The sequence below is a fragment of the Oncorhynchus gorbuscha genome, linkage group LG19 (assembly GCF_021184085.1).
Source record: "Oncorhynchus gorbuscha isolate QuinsamMale2020 ecotype Even-year linkage group LG19, OgorEven_v1.0, whole genome shotgun sequence".
Lineage (NCBI taxonomy): Eukaryota > Metazoa > Chordata > Actinopteri > Salmoniformes > Salmonidae > Oncorhynchus > Oncorhynchus gorbuscha.
The window spans coordinates 38,084,274-38,107,568 of NC_060191.1; the positions used below are offsets into that span (position 1 = coordinate 38,084,274).

General features: G+C 42.8%; 1 protein-coding gene and 1 long non-coding RNA gene across 2 annotated transcripts in view; both read right to left on the bottom strand.

Moving 5' to 3' along the window:
* The window catches only part of LOC124004666 (G-protein coupled receptor 4-like), a 35,027-nt gene extending 27,580 nt beyond the window's left edge, over nt 1–7,447 (bottom strand). Inside the window, exon 1 of the mRNA XM_046313340.1 lies at nt 7,033–7,447. The gene's annotated coding sequence lies outside the window, so the exon portion shown is untranslated. The remainder of the gene's footprint in view (nt 1–7,032) is intronic.
* Nucleotides 7,448–19,502: 12,055 nt separating this feature from the next.
* LOC124006419 lies at nt 19,503–22,967 on the bottom strand. Its single transcript, XR_006833776.1, has 3 exons — nt 22,839–22,967; nt 22,488–22,590; nt 19,503–20,727 (listed from the first exon to the last, which is right to left on the bottom strand). It is a non-coding gene; the product is annotated as an uncharacterized LOC124006419 (long non-coding RNA).
* Between the last annotated feature and the right edge of the window lie 328 nt (nt 22,968–23,295).

The following is a 23,295-nucleotide window of genomic DNA, read 5'->3' on the forward strand; positions in this document are numbered from 1 at the left end:
TTGATGTTCTTACAAGACAACTGACATATCACCCTTTCTCTCTCTCTCTCTCTCTCTCTCTCTCTCTCTCTCTCTCTCTCTCTCTCTCTCTCTCTCTCTCTCTCTCTCTCTCTCTCTCTCTCTCTCTCTCTCTCTCTCTCTCTCTCTCTCTCTCTCTCTCTCTCTCTCTCTCTCTCTCTCTCTCTCTCTCTCTCTCTCTCTCTCTCTCTCTCTCTCTCTCTCTCTCTCTCTCTCTCTCTCTCTCTCTCTCTCTCTCTCAGGTAGGATGAAGAAGAATCTGTGGGATTTTTGTAAACACCAGCACATTATGAGTTTGAGTAATCACAGCTGAAAGCTGCTTTTGTTTGAGTCTGAATTCAGGCTTTGAAATCCTCCCTGAGCCAAAGCCCCACTAGTAACTGTTATCAGCCTGCCGGTTGACAGGCTTGAAATGGCAGCAGACCCAGAGTACACAGTGGAAGAATGCCACTGACACTTCCTAGACAAATAAAACGGCTGCCTGCAAGAGGAAATACATGGTGGTACTACAAGGCGAATGCCAGAGTGCAAATAGATCACTTCAATGAAGAAAGGTCTGGCTCTGGGGGTCTGGGTGCCGCCGGGGATTTGTCAGTCCCTGTGTACCTTCCTGTTCTGTCAAACTTAGTTTAGTTATTAGCACTATCCTGGGGGAAACCAGCAGCATGTCATGAGGTCATAAAAGGTCAAACCAAACTAAATGATTGCAGATCAAAGCTCTAATTCATACTGTTTGTGTAAAGTCCTTTCTCATAATGCTGGTGACCAGGGCCAGGCATTCAGGCGGCTGGATAGAGAATGAAACCTAATGAGACATGACCGTAATACACAGACTATGGTGCTGTTGTGGGTTGATGAGCACGGTGCTCCCTAGTTCATGTGTGTGTGTGTTGTCTGCGTGTGTATTAGTAACCCGCTGTGAGATCCCCATGGGAGCTCTTAACCAGAATGAGCTTTATATTACCAAAAAGGAAGTGCGGGACGGGTGCCCAAATTAACCAAATATTACTTGATTAACGGTCAAGAATACAAGTCCCCAACAAGCTTTCCTCTGTCCTCACAGTGAGAAAATAGGGGTGAGAAAGGACACAATTTGTTTACTGTTTAAAAAGGTGGAAAGAGGCCTAGCCGACCATTAAAGGTTTATGTGAAGTGCCAGAGAATCTGAGGCAGTACTAACTCAAGTTGGCATGTTTTGCTATGTGTGTTTTTCCCATCTTTTGTTTAAAACACCACTCACAGTCAGGAAATCCTCCAGTTTACAAGCAGCGTGAATATGAAAGAAAAACAACCTATTGACAGGAAGGATAGTTCGCAGCCCCTTTAGAAATGGTCCCTCAATTCGATTTTTTTTTAGATAGATTAGATATTTTCCACCATCATTCTTCACCCAAACGAAACCAACCCTTTTGCTATGCCAATCCATTGCCCCTCACATTCACAATACAAATCATATTTTTTTCACAACAGCACTCATGGACAAAGTACCCTGGATCTATGACTGCACTTTCCAAACCACGGAAGAAGAAATCTTCCTCCTGTAACCCCGAGGCTTTCTTCCCATATGATATTTCATCCACATGCACTTACATTTTCAGAGTGCTGTGTAATCGATGGCCTGCAGATTAGGCAAAGTGCTGGTAGCAGGTGCACACAGAGTGCAGGACGACTCGGAGGCTTGTATTGCCTCTCTGATGTCTTTGTGAAAGTGCTGCCAACCTGACGCCATCTCGAAATGCTTGTTGTCTATGAAGTCATCATCCGTGTTTCTGTAAACACACTGTATTCTGTCACAGCGTTCCTCTCTTGTGAAGCTGCTTCTTTGTTCTAGCGGGTCATTGGAGACACGTGTTTAAATCTTTACACAAAGGTGTACAGAGACACGGTCAAAGAGGTTTTGAAATATCTGTTAGTATTGTTTCTTACATGGTAATCCCGTTTACATAACACATCTGAGACAGACTGTACAGTTCAATCAATCCCAACTAGGGATGCAAATTTCGGTCAACTAGCCAACCCTCATTAACCGGTCAACAAATGGTAAACATCTTTCCAAACAGTAAAATGATGTGACCAACAGAAAATACTATGCATGCTTTCAGTCCCACAGGGAAGGGGTGGTATGGGGAGGGTTTTCTCTGGGTCGCCAGGAGGGAGGGAGTGAGGATGTAAAAACATCCACCGTTGACAAGCAACCTTGAATGTTTATGGGAGTGGGGGGCAGATAGAGATATGGGGGAGTGGGGAATGACAACCAACCTGTTGCTAGGCAGGGTGGGAAGGGGGGTAGCAAGTAATTTTCAAACATTTCCCAAAATGCAATTCACAGGAAAACACTGTTCTAAACAGTGAACCTAATGCGAGCGATTCCATTTGTGACAGAGATGAAAATCTCAGTTTGAAACTTACAAAGATGGGGATTCTAATAGCAAAAACTAACATGGCTAGGATTGTGCCTTTGGCTTCTGGACAACTAAAGAAAGTTGATATGAAAACCAATAGAGCAGTAGAGAAACGATGGTTAATTGGATTTTCACTAGGCTACTTTGAAGCAAGGTAAGAAATGCCTCATTATTTGAAGTAAAGTAAAACGTTCAGGTTTCAAACAATTATACTGCGTCGGGCTCATGTTGCAAAGTGATGACTGACACGCTGATAGCCGCCTACTGTTGACTATAGCCTATGAAGTCGAATGACAAATGGGATGCGTGCTTAAATTACAAGCAACTCCATTAAATCGTGGCCATCAAAACAGTTTTTAACACGCAATTGCATTTAGAATAGTTATTTGTTGCGCAATGCACAATGACTGGGCTTATAAAAACACGTGTCACTCCAATACCAGCGGACAGGTAATAGGCTATTCTTCTCCTCAAACTAGGCTCTGTAGAGTATGTATGCTGTATGTATGCTGTGTGCGTGTGATAAATAAGATACATGACGACTAACTAAAATACCATTTAGTGGCCAATTTAACGCCACTAAATCATGCAAATGCACCTATAAACCGATATGCATGAGCGGTCAAGCGTATTTTGGGGCCGATTAACGGTTAACCGTTAACATCCCTAATCCCAATGTTAATAGAGTCAATTCAGCATGAATTACTTTTCTGAACAGAGCGAGCTGAAATGGAATTGACTCCTACCAAGTTACTAAACCTGGGATGTCAGAAACAGCAGCAAAGGTCATTCTGAAAACCAGAATAAAACATTTGAAATTCTATAATATGAAAAATCGGACTTAAAAATTTAAATAAGGCATGGTATTGGTCACAGCTGCCATAAAGCAAAAATGAAATAAAAAAACAGATGGGCATAAGGTGGCTAGTCCTTTAATATTTGAATATACAAATATTTTCTTTGTTGCTTTACCAAAAGAACACAAACAAGCATGGGAGATGGATTGTTTCAATGTAAATTCCAGTTAGCTTTATGAGGGATAGGGATATGCCTGAACAATGGGAAGATGTTTTCCCTCTAAAGCATTTGGAGCTTTTACAGTAGCATATGTGACTCACCACCTGGATTCGGTCTTATGTAGCAACTTTGTGTTTTTTTTTACATTGGATAAAAGTAGAGACTCAGCACTACAAAATAGTATATCATACACTATATTTTTGAGGAACAATGGGAAAGCAATTCTGCTTTGAATGTTGATAGACTTGTAAACTCACTTTTGAAAAAATGGCCTTTGAATGTTTTGGTATCTAGTGAAGAGCTCTTCTTCGTCTACACCCATTCAGCATCGTTCACACCCTCTTAAGCTTTAGCCCTACCCATCTCATTCACAGTTCAGAGTGCACGCTTGATGCTCTGGCCTTCCGCAAGAGACCTGAAAACATGTCAAAAGCCTTTTCATGGCATATTCTCAGTGGAACGTCTACCTCGGTGGCCTGCACAACAAATTAGAGACTACGGTCCAATGACAACACCTAAGCAGGCAATCCAGCTCTGCCTGGAAAACAATATTCAATTAGACCAAGCTGTGGTTGGGCCGGCTGAGGCTCCCCGCTCGTTATTTGGTGATAACCACTTCACTTGTCAGGCTATTAAAGGTGTACTGTGCAGAAATCATTCCGCAATTTCCTGGTTTCTAAAATTCGAATAGTTCACCTAATATCAGTTTATGTGACAAAACAAGAAAGTATAGTGTAGAGAAGCAGGGCGACAGGGTAGCCTAGTGGTTAGAGCATTGGACTAGTAACCGAAGGTTAAATCAAATCCCCGAGCTGACAAGTTACAAATTTGTCGATCTGCCCCTGAACAGGCAGTTAACCCACTGTTCCTAGGCTGTCATTGAAAATAAGAATTTGTTCTTAACTGACTTGCCTAGTTAAATAAAGGTAATAAAAATTATAATTGTACCATCTAACCCGCTGTGAAATATATTTTCCATAACTACAAATATTGTATTTTCAGCTGTTTGAAGCTGGTGTACAAAAGTAAAAGTCCCAAAAATGAAAGCATAGAAATAGCACACATAGAACAGCTCTACCACTTCTTAGACTTACGTTCCATGACAATGACAGATCTATTACATATATTTCTATGTGAATATGTTCAGGTCACCCAAAAAGTGACATGCTTATCACACGTCCCCCTTGTGAGACTGTGAGCAATCAAGTGGCTCTAGCTTGGCTAGATTAAACATGTGAGCGCTTCCCCCTTCAGTGACCTTGGAAACTGAGGACCCAGCCCCAGAGAGAAAGGCCTGCAAGCAGGCAGGCAGAGGCAGGAGGACTAGCTACTGAATGAACCCTCATAAGTGGTTGACCTGGAAGAGATCAACCACCAGTCATTGTGTGTGGACATGATTTAATATGATGCCATGAAAACACAGTCAATGAGGCGATAAACCCCTCCCTAGCTCCATTTCAGTGGGTACAGTGCACTACAGTAGGTACAGTGCCAGCATACAACCCAATACAAAGTGGGTGCATAAGGATAGTACTGTACTATAACCCATCAAGTTAAAGGGACAGCATTTTTAGATATTTAGATATTTGTTTCCAGTCTATGGACAAGGAGTGACTGTAACATTGATCCCACAATGCTCATGCTGCTCATTGTTTGCAGTGGCTAGTGTAGCTAAACCAAAGTGTGGTTTGCAGACATTCGTTGTCCATACACCACTTTCAAGGTAAGGAAACTAATGTAAAAAAAACAAAACATCTAAATTGCTGATCTATCCCTTTTTAAGCTGGGATTTGAAAGGACGTACACGATTAAACGTATGGGGTATTGGGGAGAGTATCAGTGGCGTGTATTCTTGGTTGCCAAGGGAAGTCAGGCTTCCCCCAAAAAATGTATCAATAACTTGTTTAATTAAATAATTTAGAGTTTGTCTCTCTGTGTTTCATAATTGTCCTTCAATTTGCAAGAGGCTGAATGTATCTCACAGGGGAAAGCATCTGAGCGAGCAAAACAGTGCCCCTCTGTCTCTGTAGCCCATCTATCTGATGCTGTCTGGTTAAAAATAGTATAATATTGTTGCCGCCCGTAGCACTGAATGCAAGGGAAGCCAGCAAGCATTTGGCCTCCCTTGATTAGAAATTGATACAATAATAGCCAATCAGCGCTGAGCTAAACTGAGTGAGCTCAACTGTGAATGGTCCTGTTGCATCAATTAACAGTGCCACGGGTAGCCAGTTTGGATTTGGTTTTACACCAATCACATCACATCAAAAGCCAAATGTTATTGACAGAAAAAACCTTTAGTTGTGGCATCTCGATATGTTGTTGTCTTCCAGTGGGCACATACACATCTAGCAAACCAATGTTGTGAGTTTGAATCTCATAACGGACAAATTTAGCATTGTAGCGAATTAGCAACTTTTCAACAACTTACTACTTTTAGCTACATATAATACGAATTGTAATTCGTAACATATCATACGAAATGGGTGATGGACATCCACAAATGAATACATACCATACGAAATGTAACATATCATACAAAATAATACGAAATGCTCTGAGACCAGGTTGCAGGCCGCGTCGGGTAACTAACTGTATGCTTTGTGGACTCCACCAGACAGATGTTGCTCTCTGGTTTTGTGATGAAACAAAGGTGTGGCTTATGAACTAACAGGTTCTCGAGCAAAGAACGCACATATCACAACACGTAGGGTGTAATATGGCTTTTTTATGGCTTGGCTTCCCCACTGATTTTACCCACGCATCGCTACTGGAGAGTATATACCTGCAAAGGCCTAGAATGTTTGAATAAATGGCTTATAAAAGCACTGGAAGTGAGCAGCAGCAGTTAATTGCAGCGGTTTGGTAAGACGACACCGTCTAAAAGCCAGGGTAAATAATTCCAGAGCTTTTAGCAAACCACACTGTGAGTCTTGAAGGTCAGTAGCTCAACCCGTTAAAGGGTAATCGTTTCTCCTTGTTCAGAAATGGGCATTAGTTGAATACAATACAGAGTTTTTAATCGGTGAGATTCTGCTGTAAATACTACAACCATCAATGCAGCCAATGAGCATTTTGAAGGAGGAACAGACGTTACATTGTGCTGAATGTTTACAGAAAAGACCCCCAATGTGCATTGGACTTGACTCCATTAACACATTAATAATGGAATATTTTTCGGTATAGCAGGAGAGCAATTCACTTAAGGACGTACTATCAATTAACTGCTTTTGCTACTGTTAAATAAGTGGGAGCGGTAGAGATTAGTTAAACCTTCAAATAAAGTTACTATAAATGCTGCCAATATAGTTGTTTCCTTTTCACGTTTCACTAGACCCATCAACAATTGCAAATGTTATCTTGTCAGGAATTCACACTATTACGTTACTTTCGATAGGTCTACCCAAACTAGATATAGATAGATAGGAAACAGAGAGATCTATTGAAATAAAAAGGCAATGATAAATGTAATGATGGTACAAAACATACGCCTAAAATAAATGCCCATCCTCAAGCAGGTGATAACAGGAGCGCGCACTTCTAAAGTCTAAATTGGCATTTATAGTTTACATTAAATACACGGTGGAACACTTACATTCAGGTAGGTTCGGTGTCAATTTACCTCCACGACATTGTCTATAATAGTACAACTGATTCGCTGAGGAAACTGTGTAATCCTCACTCCTTATTCCTCCGAGAGAGAGTCCGGAGCTGTGTCGAATTCTTCTTTGCTCACCTTGTAGATGGCGCCACTGGTACACTGCACTCGCGGTACGCGTCTGCAATCTGCACATTGTAGTCTATCTGGCAGAATGCTTCATATTTGCCATCAGTTGTTTATCGGACATTGCATTTCTTTAACTTCTGTGGAAAACCCCAAAAAGTAATTGAGAGGGGAAATAGAGAGTAAGAGCGAGAGAGCGCGAGAACGAGTGCGTGCTTATATGAGAGAGCGTGCCTGCGTGTGTGAGACAGAGAAAGATAGATAGAGAGATTCAATTGCTGCCATGAACAGGACATCAATTATTGTAAAGTAATGGTCAACACCAAAACAGGGATCCAGTGTGAAATGAAACCTGTTGAAATAATGGCCCGTCTTTCTGTACATCACACTAAAAGGCCTCCATCCTAGCAACAACAAAGTCATTAAAGTCCATTGAAAGAGCCATTTTCCTCATTTTATGGTGCATAGCTCCATTTCAGGGAAATTCATCATGGGGGGAAGGGAGAGTAGGTTTACAGGATGACTAACATTTTTGTTAACCTTTCATCCGCTGATAAAGTATATTCCAGGGGCGCAATTTTCACTGGGCACGGGGGTCATGTCCCTCTCACATTCTGAAATGGCATTTTAGTCACCCACAGTGTTATCATTGCAATGTGATACAAAAAGCGGCAACAGTCTGCTTTAAGACCATGCGGATGCCTCCGAGCTGTCTGGTAGGCTGTTTGGAGTGTTCAGCTGACTGGATATAGGATGGTCTGACACCACAGAGCGGGCTGACATGCTGTATCAAGGAAAAGCTTCTGGAAGGCTGGCTGGACCAGCATGGGAGAGTTGAGCATAGTTCAGTGTGTATGTGTTGCGCTCTTTCACGAGTTGTAAAAGAAAGCAGAGCAGAGACTGGCTATTCTTTAGTTTAATGATGTAGCTGGCAAGGTAACTTCTGTTGAACTTAACAGAAACAAGTGAAACGAGTGTTTATTCGCAGTGCTAAACTAGTATTGTAACTGACATGTAATGTTAGCTAATGTTTCATCCCCTCTCGACTGAAGTGAATGAATAAGCTACGCTAGCTAGTAGTTACCACAGCCAGGTCAGCTCTAGCCTCCTATTATCTGTCAGATAGTAATAATGGCCGCCTCATATCACTATCTAAGAGCTGTTGTTTGTACGGAAATGTTTTCTAGCCTTTTTTGTTCCGTTTCAGAAGTGAATTAACTTGGCTAGCTTTCGCCAGTTGATGTAGCATTAGAGAGAGCTGGCCAAAAATGGGCTAAAATGAGCTATTATTTTTCTCTCAATCACACTAAACCTGAATCAAACGATGAAACCACCGGCCAAATGATTGAAATGATTGAAGATTTTTCAGTGCAGTGTTTTAATTAGTCAGTATGGCAATGTAACGTTATTGATCTGTCAGTTTCCCTAGCTAATTCCCTACTTTTCACACAGTAATAAACAGCTCTAACATTACTGCTCCCGCTGGCTGTCTGTCCAACTCCTACCTGCTACTGCAAGAACTGGTCCCAAACCCAACCACAGTCCCACAATGTTATTTTAGGCGTATGTGACACAGCTCATTTGCCGGCCATAGTTCCAGCAATTTTGCGCGCCATAGGCAATATCAAACGCTCAAAAATAACTTTGGAAATAGATTCAATTACCAGAGATTTTCACATGGCCTTTATATTGCTATTATTGGGCTATGTCAGCCAATATGATAGATGTAGTTTGAAGAGAGCAGAGTTGGAGAGACTTGCACTTTCTCTTGAGCTATTTTTATAGCCTACCTGTTAGGAGTGGGAAGATTTTCAGATGGAGAAATATGAGTGATCAATATTCTGTCATATTTCTAGGCAATATAGTAAACTATAGCCTAATCATAGACCTATAGGAAGTACATTTCCTTGGAAAGATAACTGCCCGTGCCTCCGTCCATGTATAGGCTATAGCCTACTCTATTTAATTGAGATCACAAGCGCACGTGATCTCACAGGTATGACTACTGAACTGGAAGCAGGAAGAATGATGACAGCAACACTTGCTACGTTTTGCATGGGCCTATTGGATACAGCCTACCTTTAAGGAGGACGATTTGCACGCAGAGACAAATAAAATGGGTAATCAATTTTAATCAAAAATGAAAAGGCACAGTGGTCGCTCACCATAGTAGCCTAACCTATGTGCGCGTTGTGCCTTTTCAATGATGATGATTTCAATGATGATGATACATTTTTTGATTGCACTTTGACTCACATTGGTGAGTTCCCTCCACTTCTTTCCATTATCCATATTTATTTACAGACACTGTAGTAAACTACAGTCTAATCATAATATTTTTCATTATTATATATTTTTTATTGAATATTTAAAACATACAATATACTTGCAGTGAAGCCGCTTAACAACTACATCACATCAAACAGCCTTCCATCCAGAGAGACACACAAAAGCAACCCCAGTCAACACCCTGCTCAAGAAGCAACCAGGATCAACGCCCTGCTCAAGAAGCAACCAGAGTCCACGCCCTGCTCAAAGGCACGTTGACAGATCTCCCACAAGGTCAAAAATGGGGACCCGGCCCAAGCTCCCAACCGCCAGGCCAGTAGCCCTCCAAGATCCCCCCCACAGTTCCCCAAGAGCTGCCCCTCAACCATCCAAACCCTCACCCACAGACCCTCCCCCTGAGAAAAAAATGATAAATAAAATAATTCCATCCCCCCAATGCACCAACAAAATGTGCAAAAGAGAAAAAAGATAAAGGAAAACTGAAAACAACATTGCAAAAGACATCAAGGACAACGCAAATCATAACAGCAAGGCAAACTGAATATGTTTGAATGCATGTGTAACAGTATAGACTTTACGTCTGTCCCCTCGCCCCGACCTGGGTGCGAACCAGGGACGCTCTGCACACATCAACAGTCACCCTCGAAGCATCGTTACCCATCGCTCCACAAAAGCCACGGCCCTTACAGAGCAAGGCGAACCACTACTTCAAGGGCTCAAAGCGGTTGAAGACACCGATTGAAACGCTACCAGCGCGCACCACCGCTAACTAGCTAGCCATTTCACATCTGTTACACATGTATGGCACTATTGGTCACCTACAAACAAGCAAGATGTCTGGCTCTCACAGACCTGTAACTTCTTATTTAATTAAGAGGCTCCTCTGTCCTCCACTCGTCACCTGTATTAATGGCACCTGTTTGAACTTATTATCAGTATAAAAGACACCTGTCCACAACAGTCACACTCCAAACTCCACTATGGCCAAGACCAAAAAGCTGTCAAAGGACACCAGAAACAAAATTGTAGACCTGCACCAGGCTGGGAAGACTGAATCTGCAATAGGTAAGCAGCTTGGTTTGAAGAAATCAACTGTGGGAGGAAATGGAAGACATACAAGACCATTGATAATCTCCCTCGATCTGGGGCTCCACGCAAGATCTCACCCCGTGGGGTCAAAATGATCACAAGAACAGTGAGCAAAAATCCCAGAACCACATGGGGGGACCTGGTGAATGACCTGCAGAGAGCTGGGACCAAAGTAACAAAGCCTACCATCAGTAACACATTACGTCACCAGGGACCCAAATCCTGCAGTGCCAGATGTGTCCCCCTGCTTAAGCCAGTACATGTCCAGGCCCGTCTGAAGTTTGCTAGAGAGCATTTGGATGATCCATTTTGTCTGTCATAGTTGAAGTGTACCTATGATGAAAATTACAGGCCTCTCTCATCTTTTTAAGTGGGAGAACTTGCACAATTGGTGGCTGACTAAATACTTTTTTGCCCCACTGTATACTTCAGCTATGCTGTGATGTTTAACATACAATTTCAATCTATCTTATCAAATAGAATCCACGGATTGCGAGTTGAAGATAAATACTTTTACTAAGAGTATTATTAGTATATAAGTAATTGACTGACCCGGTCTCTCTAATCATATTTAAGTTAATTTCATGTTCAAGTTAACTGCCACTTGATTCTCCGTCCATGTAGGCACCCACACTAGAGACCACACATACAGTACTAGGCACACTTGAACTCTCACGCCCAGCTAGGAGAGGTAGCCTACTAAAGTTGAAGCAGTGAATTCTGAGTGTGAGAATAATGCGAAAAATATCTACTTTTAATACAATAGGTAGGCTAACGCATACAAAGCAGAAAGAGGACCATTTCCAAATGGGACAACAAAAATAATTGAATCCCAAAGTCGTCTGTCTGATCACCCGATCTCTGTCAAGACCTGCAGGCATCCCGCGGAAATGGAGCCCTCTAGTGCAGTCAGTACACAACATCTGATCCTGTCTTAGCAGGATCAGATGTTGACAGTGGTCCCAGCAGGGTCAGAAAGCCAGGGAAGACCAGTCCACAGAGCTCAGGTGAATTTTGCAGTATGCCTGTATTAACAATATCAGTGAATGATACAAAGTTCCATCTTGAATTGATGGGTAGACCTACAGTAGCTACAAATTGTATTCGTCACACAAATTGTATTAGTCACATTGTGTATCTTGGTGGCTTGGTTTGCTTTGGCACCTTTCAACACCCTGCATTATCACATTCATGCATGTAAAACACTCACTTACACTACTGATTACTGATTACACACACCATTGTACATGTTGGTAAAGTTATTAAAGTGACAATGCATAGATGATAACAGAGAGTAGCAGTGTAAGGAGGGGGTGAGGGGGGGCACTTCAAATAGTCTGGGTAGTCATTTGACTAGATGTTCGGGAGTCTAATGACTTGGGGATAGAAGCTGTTTCGAGGCCTCTTGGACCTGGACTTGGCGCTCCGGTACCTATGACTAGGGTGGCTGGAGTCTTTGACAATGTTTCGGGCCTTCCTCTGACACCACCTGATATAGAGGTGCTGGATGGCAGGAAGCTTGGCCCCAGTGATTTACTGGGCTGTTCGCACCACCCTCTATAGTGCCTTGCGGTCGGAGGCTGAGCAGTTGCCATACCAGGCTGTGATGCAACCAGTGCAACACATGCTCTCGATGGTGCAGATGTAGAACCTTTTGAGGATCTGAGGACCCATGACAAATCTTTTCAGTCTCCTGAGGGGGAATAGGTTTTGTTGTGCCCTCTTCATGACTGTCTTTGTGTGCTTGGACCATGTTAGTTTGTTGTTGTGGACACAAAGGAACTTGAAGCTCTCAACCTGCTCCAATGCAGCCCCGTCGAGGAGAATGGGGTGGTGCTCAGTTTTCTTTTTCCTGTAGTCCACAAATATCTCCTTTGTCTTGATCACGTTGAGGGAGAGGTTGTTGTCCTGGCACCACACGACCAGGTCTCTGACCTCCTCCCTATAGGCTGTCTCGTCATTGTTGGTGATCAGGCCTACCACTGTGTCACTGGCAAATCAAATCAAATCAAATTTTATTTGTCACATACACATGGTTAGCAGATGTTAATGCGAGTGTAGCGAAATGCTTGTGCTTCTAGTTCCAACAATGCAGTGATAACCAACAAGTAATCTAACTAACAATTCCAAAACTACTGTCTTATGTAACAGAATAACTTTAAACCGTCCCCTCGCCCATACCCGGGCGCGAACCAGGGACCTTCTGCACACATCAACAACAGTCACCCACGAAGCATCGTTACCCATCGCTCCACAAAAGCCACGGCCCTTGCAGAGCAAGGGGAACTACTACTTCAAGGTCTCAAAGCAAGTGACGTAACCGATTGAAACACTATTTAGCGCACACCGCTAAGTAAGCTAGCCGTTTCACATCCATTACACTCACCCCCCTTTTGACCTTCCTCCTTTTTTTTCCGCAGCAACCAGTAATCCGGGTCAACAGCATCAATGTAACAGTATACTTTTACGTCCGTCCCCTCGCCCATACCCGGGCGCGAACCAGGGACCCTCTGCACACATCGACAACAGTCACCCTCGAAGCATCGTTACCCATCGCTCCACAAAAGCCGCGGCCCTTGCAGAGCAAGGGGAACTACTACTTCAAGGTCTCAGAGCAAGTGACGTAACCGATTGAAACGCTATTTAGCGCGCACCGCTAACTAAGCTAGCCGTTTCACATCCGTTACACTTATACACAGTGTAAGGGGATAAAGAATATGTACATAAGGATATATGAATGAGTGATGGTACAGGGCAGCATACAGTAGATGGTATCGAGTACAGTATATACATATGAGATGAGTATGTAGACAAAGTATACAAAGTGGCATAGTTAAAGTGGCTAGTGATACATGTATTACATAAGGATGCAGTCGATGATATAGAGTACAGTATATACGTATGCATATGAGATGAATAATGTAGGGTAAGTAACATTATATAAGGTAGTATTGTTTAAAGTGGCTAGTGATATATTTACATCATTTCCCATCAATTCCCATTATTAAAGTGGCTGGAGTTGGGTCAGTGTCAATGACAGTGTGTTGGCAGCAGCCACTCAATGTTAGTGGTGGCTGTTTAACAGTCTGATGGCCTTGAGATAGAAGCTGTTTTTCAGTCTCTCGGTCCCAGCTTTGATGCACCTGTACTGACCTCGCCTTCTGGATGATAGCGGGGTGAACAGGCAGTGGCTCGGGTGGTTGATGTCCTTGATGATCTTTATGGCCTTCCTGTAACATCGGGTGGTGTAGGTGTCCTGGAGGGCAGGTAGTTTGCCCCCGGTGATGCGTTGTGCAGACCTCACTACCCTCTGGAGAGCCTTACGGTTGAGGGCGGAGCAGTTGCCGTACCAGGCGGTGATACAGCCCGCCAGGATGCTCTCGATTGTGCATCTGTAGAAGTTTGTGAGTGCTTTTGGTGACAAGCCAAATTTCTTCAGCCTCCTGAGGTTAAAGAGGTGCTGCTGTGCCTTCTTCACCATACTGTCTGTGTGGGTGGACCAATTCAGTTTGACCGTGATGTGTATGCCAAGGAACTTAAAACTTACTACCCTCTCGACTACTGTTCCATCAATGTGGATAGGGGGGTGTTCCCTCTGCTGTTTCCTGAAGTCCACAATCATCTCCTTAGTTTTGTTGACGTTGAGTGTGAGGTTATTTTCCTGACACCACACTCCGAGGGCCCTCACCTCCTCCCTGTAGGCCGTCTCGTCGTTGTTGGTAATCAAGCCTACCACTGTTGTGTCGTCCGCAAACTTGATGATTGAGTTGGAGGCGTGCGTGGCCACGCAGTCGTGGGTGAACAGGGAGTACAGGAGAGGGCTCAGAACGCACCCTTGTGGGGCCCCCGTGTTGAGGATCAGCGGGGAGGAGATGTTGTTGCCTACCCTCACCACCTGGGGGCGGCCCGTCAGGAAGTCCAGTACCCAGTTGCACAGGGCGGGGTCGAGACCCAGGGTCTCGAGCTTGATGACGAGCTTGGAGGGTACTATGGTGTTGAATGCCGAGCTGTAGTCGATGAACAGCATTCTCACATAGGTATTCCTCTTGTCCAGGTGGGTTAGGGCAGTGTGCAGTGTGGTTGAGATTGCATCGTCTGTGGACCTATTTGGGCGGTAAGCAAATTGGAGTGGGTCTAGGGTGTCAGGTAGGGTGGAGGTGATATGGTCCTTGACTAGTCTCTCTAAGCACTTCATGATGATGGAAGTGAGTGCTACGGGGTGGTAGTCGTTTAGCTCAGTTACCTTAGCTTTCTTGGGAACAGGAACAATGGTGGCCCTCTTGATGCATGTGGGAACAGCAGACTGGTATAGGGATTGATTGAATATGTCCGTAAACACACCGGCCAGCTGGTCTGCACATGCTCTGAGGGCGCGGCTGGGGATGCCGTCTGGGCCTGCAGCCTTGCGAGGGTTAACACATTTAAATGTCTTACTCACCTCGGCTGCAGTGAAGGAGAGACCGCATGTTTTCGTTGCAGGCCGTGTCAGTGGCACTGTATTGTCCTCAAAGCGGGCAAAAAAGTTATTTAGTCTGCCTGGGAGCAAGACATCCTGGTCTGTGACTGGGCTGGGTTTCTTCTTGTAGTCCGTGATTGACTGTAGACCCTGCCACATACCTCTTGTGTCTGAGCCGTTGAATTGAGATTCTACTTTGTCTCTGTACTGACGCTTAGCTTGTTTAATAGCCTTGCAGTTTGGCAAATTGAATGACAGTGTTGGAGTCGTGCCTGGCCGTGCAGTCATGAGTGAACAGGTTGTACAGGAGGGGATTGAGCACACAATGAATAGCATTCTCACATAGGTGTTTTGTCTAGGTGGGAAAGGGCATTATGGAATGCAATGGAGTTGCATCATCTGTGGATCTGTACAGGACAGCAGTTTAAAGCTACAGTCTGGGATCTGGGAATAATGGTCAATTCTAATATTGAACCATTGATTCTATTCTTGTATAATATTTGTAAATGTACACCAAGGTCATTCTTTATCATGCCTCATTTTAGGAGGATCAGATGGCAACAGGGATCTCAGCAGGGTCAGGTGGCCAGGGAAGGCCATGAAAGGGAAATACATTTTTGCAGACACAACACTTTATTCTCTCTGTGCAGCAAAACACTGGACAAGCCAGATAATGTTGTAAGGCAGTCTGGCAAACCTCCACAGTTGATATCCAAACTGTATCAAGGTTTGATAAAAGCTTTTCTCGATGACACAAAACAAAAACATGTCAAACTAAAATGTGAGGAGACCTGGTATAAGCTATGGATGATGATGATGAATGGATACAGATATGTTTGAATGTCCCGTCATGTTCATATCATCTCAGACATAAATTACTGTGGTTTAAGGCCATCCATAGAACGTACTATATGCCAGTGAAACTGATTTACGTGCAGTCATGTCATTCCATACACAACCCCAAAGGGATATATTTGCATATGTTATGCATATGTTCTTTTATCTCAGCATGTCCACAGATTCTCCCTTCTCTCCGTTTTTGTTTGCTTGGAAACGTTGATACTGGAAACTGTTATCTGAGGAAACTGTGTAACCAAGCATTTATAGCGGCTAAGAAGTGCATTTCCATTCATTGGAAGGTTGGTTATCTTCCCACAATGTCAAGTTATGTATCACTAGATTTGATTTATTACAAGTTTAAGGGTATACTGGGCAACTTTCATAAGGTCTGGATTAGAGGTCGACCGCTTAATTGGAATGGCCGATTCTCCCATCTACACAGAGGAATTCTGGAGCTCTGTCAGAGTGACCATTGGGTTCTTGGTCACCTCCCTGACCAAGGGAGGTCCCCCAATTGCTCAGCTTTAGGAAGAGTCTTGGTGGTTCCAAACTTCTTCCATTTAAGAATGATGGAGGCCACTGTCTTCTTGGGGACTTTCAATTCTGCAGAAATGTTTTGGTGTCCTTCCCCAGATCTGTGTCTCGACACAATCCTGTCTCGTAGCTCTACGGACTATTCCTTCAACCTCATGGCTTGGTTTTTCCTCCGACATGCGTTGTCAACTGTGGGACCTTATATAGACAGGTGTGTGCCTTTCTAAATCATGTCCAATCAATTTAATTTACCACAGGTGGACTCCAATCAAGTTGTAGAAACAGATCAAGGATGATCAAAGGAAACAGGATGCGCCTGAGCTCAATTTCGAGTCTCATAGCAAAGGGTCTGAACACTTATGTAAATAAGTTGTTTTTTAAATGTATTTTTAACACATTTGCAAACATTTCTAAAAAACATTTTTCACTTCATCATTATGGGGTATTGTGTGTAGATTGTTAAGAAAAACTCATATTTTCATCAATATTAGAATAAGGCTGTAGCATAACAACATGTGGAAATAGTCAAGGTGTCTGAATACTTTCTGAATGCACCGTACCTCAGAGAAGATTTAAGTGCTGTTACCGTCACAGCCAAGATGGGGTTTTGGGCTGGATCCCGGGGCATAGTTGTGAATGAAAACAGTACTTCATATTCATAATATTGAAACATTTATAGGTTCACCTCAACAGTGGGATACTTCAAATAAACTGTTATACCAGCACTCTATGTAATGAGGTGGTGGAGAGAGAAAGAGAGAGTGAGAGTGATAGTGATTCAATTGTAGCCATGAACAAGACATAAATGATTGGAAAGTAATGGTCAACACCATAAGAGAGATTCAATGTGAAATGAAACCTGCTGAAATCACGGCCCATCTTTCTGTACATCACACTAAAAGGTCTCTATCCTAGCAACAACAGAGTCATTCCAGTCCATTAAAAGAGCCACCTTCCTCATTTTACGGTGCATAGCACCCATTTCAGAGAGATTCATCATGTGTTACACCAGATGAACTCCAGAGATAAAGAGAGGGAGAGAGAGAGAGAGAGAGAGAGAGAGAGAGAGAGAGAGAGAGAGAGAGAGAGAGAGAGAGAGAGAATGTACCCCACTATGCCTTGCCGACCCACTACTGTAGCAAATGGAATGTGTCAAATGCACAGCGCAAACAGCTCTGATCAAACCAAAACCTCCAAAGAGACGCAGAGACAGATCGCCTAGGACGATTAGAATCTACGGGAGAGATAAAGGCAAGGGGTTTGCAGGCCTGGAGTCATAGTAACCCACCTACAGTAGCCTATGGAGCAACGCATTGTAGCGTGTACAGATTTACACATCAGATCAAATACTTATTTGCTAGATTAAAGTTTTTCCACTGGAAAAAAAACAACAACTATATTCTATGAGCTCCTCCCACCAAGTCCCCCAGTATGTTCTGGACATGAATCAAGACTGTGACAGGAGGAGGACATTGTGTCCATGCAAAAATAAATAATAATAATCCACTTACCGGTATACATTTTTAGTTCACACAATACAACAGTGTAGCCTACAACAGTTACTACATTACTCAGAGCTCAGGCATGGGCTGATTTCAGCACTAGAACAATCTCCACCAAGAGATTTTAGGGGATCTCAGCTATCTGGTTCGCTCTCAACAGGGTTCGGAATACGCAGCCATTCAATCCTGTAAAAGCCTGAACTTTATACCGTTACAAGCACTGGGCCAAGCAGTAAGCAAATGTCGGGGACTGCAGAGCTTCAAGGCACTGCAGGATATACACGGAGTGTACAAAATATTAAGAACTCCTGCTCATTCTATGACATAGACTGACCAGGTGAATCCAGGTGAAAGCTATGATCCCTTACTGATGTCACTTGTTAAATCCACTTCAATCAAGTGTATATGAAAAGCAGGAGTCAGGATAATGAAGGATTGTTATCCCTTGTGACAATTGAGACATGGATTGTGTATGTGTGCCATTCAGAGGGTGAATGGGCAAGAAAAACTATTTAAGTGCCTTTGAACATGGTATGGTAGTATGTGCCAGGCACACCGGGTTTGCGTCAAGAACTGCAACGCTGCTGGGCTTTTCAACAGTCCCGTGTGTATCAAAAATGGTCCACCACCCAGCTGACACCCAGCCAACTTGACACGACTATGGGAAGCATTGGAGACAACATGGGCCAGCATCCCTGTGGAACGCTTTCAACACCTTGAGGAGTCCATGCACAACAAATTGAGGCTGTTCTGAGGGCAAAAGTGGGTGCAACTCAATATTAGGAAAATGTTCCTAATGTTTTGTACACTCAGTGTACCTCATGCACGAGTAAGCAGCCATTCAATACCGAAACATCAACATTCCAATTCAAAAGCACGCCTGTGCATATATGGATCCCCTGTAGTGTCAATTAATTATTGTTATGGACATACATTCCTAGCTGTGTCTTTTTGTCTTGGCAAGGGGTTTGACCCAGGCCAAATCCAGGCTCTTTTTTTTTAGTACAATTTTCCAGTAGCTCAAATAGTAAACAGAATGTTGGACAGAACACTGCTGCATCACCATGCTTTAATGATGCTGTAGTCTCTTGTAAAGAGATAATAGCCTTTACTGACCATGACTTCATAACATAGGCCGACTGCTATGATTGATTAATAAAACGTTAGCATAATTGAAATAGTAGTATCTGGATATGTGAAATATTCCCAGAGGAGACTGGTACATGTATTCTGGAGAGAAATTAGCCTCGGTTTCCTGTCCTTTTGTACTGGGCAGACCTCAGGTCTATTGAAGAGGTCATAAATACTATATCCAGTCTACACAGGTAGAATGTTTCACAGAGGTCACAGTGAGAATTATTTACACATCAATTTGGTAATGATTTACATTAACTGTATAAGGAAGCATTCATTAGGCATTTATAAGCACACCATATATATGTCATTAATGAAGCGTAAAGCTTTCCACATTTAAAGGGACTTTTTCACCCAGGCAGGTTTCTACAAACTGTCACGCCCTGATATGTTTTGCCTGTCCTTGTGCTTGTCTCCAACCCCCTCCATGTGCCGCCCATCTTCCCCATTATCACCTGGGTACTTATACCTGTGTTCTGTTTGTCTGTTGCCAGTTCGTCTTGTTTGTCAAGTCAACCAGCAGTTTGTCTCAGTTCCTGTTTTTCCACAGTCTCTCTTTTTCTTGCTCCCCTGGTTTTGACCTTTGCCTGTCCTGACTCTGAGCCCGCCTGCCCGACAACTCTGCATGCCCATGCCCCTGAGCCTCCCTATCGTCCTGTGCCTTTGCACCTACTCTGGATTACCGACCTCTGGCTGACCTGACCCTGAGCCTGCCTGCCGTCCTGTGCCTTTGCCACTACTCTGGATTATCGACCCCATGACCTGTCATTTGCCTGCCCCTGTTGCTGTAATACACATATTTACTTCAACACAGTTTGCATTTGGGTCTTACCTGAAACGTGATAAACATTACCTAAGGATTTACATATATTTCCAACCTGTATATCCTGAAGCATACATTACATATCTATATACTACAAATAAACATGAACTTATTGTTACATGGAGGATTAAAGCCTGAAACATAGAGAAGGGTATTTTTCACCCAGGGCAGGTATCTTTCCCATATGATGACAACAACATTCCAGCTTACAGCATATGATGTGGAAATACAGTGGGGTCTGAAATTTGTCAAAGATCATACCACCAGACATGCTAGGTTAGTATGTCTTGGGGGTATGATCTTTGACTCTCTGTAACCTTCTCACTCATCATTATTCACAATTCATTCAGGATTATTCATAATTATGGTGGCATCCACATTTATGTAAAAGTGTTTAACAAATTATATACTTATTACCAATTAAAAAGGACTCCAAAATGACAATAGATGATTGACTATTCATTTCTATTGGGCATAAGATCATCTGAAACACAACCAAAACAAACTGCAAATGCATCCAACAAGTTTGTAGAGTCACGATCTTGATGTAGTCATTGCGTGCTAGGAATATGGTACAAAATACTAAACAATCAATCATTTTGACCCCTACCTTGTTACACAAAATGTCTTTCTCTGCGCAATTGAACTAGCACCAAATAGTATAACTTCCCAATTTGTTGGAGCGTACAATATAGCTCAGTATTTGAATGATTTACTTCATACGGTCATTATTGCTCATCTTTATAAAGGCTGTCCATTTTGGACCCCACTGTAGACTTTTCATCTCAGTATTCACTCGGGTGTTGTAGAAACTGCATCCGTCCACATGACCTGTGAGTCTACGTTGTGATGGTGAGAGATCCCATTAGTCTTTCATCCAGTCTGCTGGGATGTCAGGGCTATAAAGCAGAAGAGATAATGTTTATGGGCACCTAAGTGAGGGAACATCTATAATTCACAAGCGAGCCATAAATGGAAAAGGAATCCCCGTGTATCTCTTCTGTATATCCAGCTGGAGATTGATTCATAGTGGCCGACATAAATACCGCACACAAGACCAGAGACTGGAAGGTGATGGAAGGTGATCAATTAAATGGTCCTCGTTGAGAGTGAAAGGGAGATGGCTTCTCTACAGTGTGGTGGGCTATGGGAACACAGTGTGTTCAGAAGCCTGGTAAACAGACTCAGCACGGGCTAGACGTGTGTCAAAGAGTCAAATAGATGTCAAGCGTGATTTTATGTTATGTGGGAGACCCAAGTCAAACTCTTCCACCCGCTGTGGTTTTACTTGGAATCTGTTTTGGCCTATCTGCTTATTTTCTGTCCTGAATCACCATCTCTAAGGGGTAAACATCAACAGTTATTCCCACTTCCCTACTAAAAATGTACTTTGTTTTAAGAGGATTCATTCCACTCCAATTATATTTATACACAGCGATCCAAAAATGTATATAAATCAGAAGTATTCTGGCCTTGAATGGTTCAAGAGATGATTCCTCCGAATTGGCTATTGACTTGAATTACTACTGGGCATCCAATGGGCACCACACTTTATAGATCTTGATATTGGACTGGAGCCCTAACCCCCTTGTGGCCATTCTTAGGACTACAGATGTTAACCCATCAATTCATCAGACAGGCACCTTGCTGTGAGATTTAAAATATACTTTTTTTAGAAAGAATTTAAAAGAAACACAGACAAGCCAATTGCAGCGAATTGAGACAAAAGGTATAGCATTTCATTTGTATTCTTATGTCTACATTTCTAGATTTGGAATCTTGCCTAAACCTGTAATATGTTGTGTTTATCAGAGACTTAAATATTAGAGCTAAATATGGATAAATATATTGATAATGAGTCTGAGGCATCCTTCTGTCTTTGAGCCCATGGTCCTGACAGAAAAAAGCAGCTCAGATCTATTTACACTGCAAAAAGTTTAAAATGTAAGCAATCTTACATTGAGTAATAAAATACTTAAAATTAGTGGGGGGGAGGTGGGGTGAGTTCTTACCATGAAAAATTATTTTAACCCTAAAAAGGCTTAATACGAGTAATTTATCTAATTAAGATATTTTAAGATGTTCTACCTTAAATGGTCAATGTACAATATCTTAAAATATCCTGAAATAAAATAAACTACTTGTTTTACTTGATTTCGACATCTGATAAGCAGCAGGCACTTCAAAACATTTAGACCTAATTTATGGTAAGCCAATTTATTCAAAATTACCAAATCAGAATTTATACCACAAAGAACATCATTTTTGTCATCAACCTTAGAAAGTGTAGATCATTTACCCCATCTCTCCCCTTTGAAATTCCCTCTATTACCGAAGTTGTTCTAGTTTGAGCCTGGGCTTTAATCTTTGAGTGAAAACACAGCAAAAGCCACTCAACAAGCGACTGCTCGGCACTTGCTGCTGGGAGTCTCATCCGTCTAATTCCACTCGAGAAATGTCAGCAATATGGTTTCGTATCCCCCAAGAAGTCGATATTATTACCCCCACTCCCCAACCTCAGTGACTGAGGACCAGGGAGGGAGCCACTTGAGGCAGCCTGGAAAGAGGCAGAATAGTGTTCCCACACACCAGGGCTTTGACACAGCAACCGCAGCATCAAAGATATGCACTTCCTCTTTGAAGATTAAAATCCACTAACCTTCCTGCTTGAGCTTGGGTTTGGAGAGATCCGTTTCACATAATACAGTACAGCAGGGTTTGGTCTAGACAGTCAACGCACATGCCCCACCATTTTCTTGTTTCTTTTCAGGAAAACATGGGAATGTTTTTAAAATGATGAGTGAGGTATTCTGAATAGTTGACAGATTAAATGTCAAGTGGGACAGCAATTGCTTTGATGCACAAATAGGATTGCAGAGGTTTTTGGTGCAAAACCCTACACAACAAAGTACTTTAAATTGTATTTGCTAACGACGACCTTTAAGTGTTTTGAAGTACTGACTAAAATAGGATTCCAAATGGTCAGTGATCAAGAACATTGTCTGTTTACCTAGGGGTTACAGGAGAAGAAAAAACACGACTTCATCCATACGATTGAAGCACAGAGGGCAAAACAAATAGGATCCCGAGGAGACGTTAAAGCTGTTTCGGAGGATTACCATGACCGTCTTCCTCTTTGCTAATCAGGCACGTGTTGACAGGTCACCCCCACATCAGCCTCATGACCAATAACAACAGGCTAGGCCTTGACCCTTAAAACAAATAGGTTACAAGGGATGTTATTGTCGTCAGCATGTTGACTGTCTAAAGAGAACAGCGGCAATACACAGCAGGGGTCACTTCTGAAAATACAACGAAGTACGTATTCTCTAGGCATGTGGAAAAAGCCTAGGGTGTAAATGGGAAACTTCTGTATGTTTCATTGGCAGGAAGTGATACGAGTACACTGTAGTAGATTGACTACATACCGGTAGTACTAAAGCAAGTCAGAAGATGGTTTGCAATTG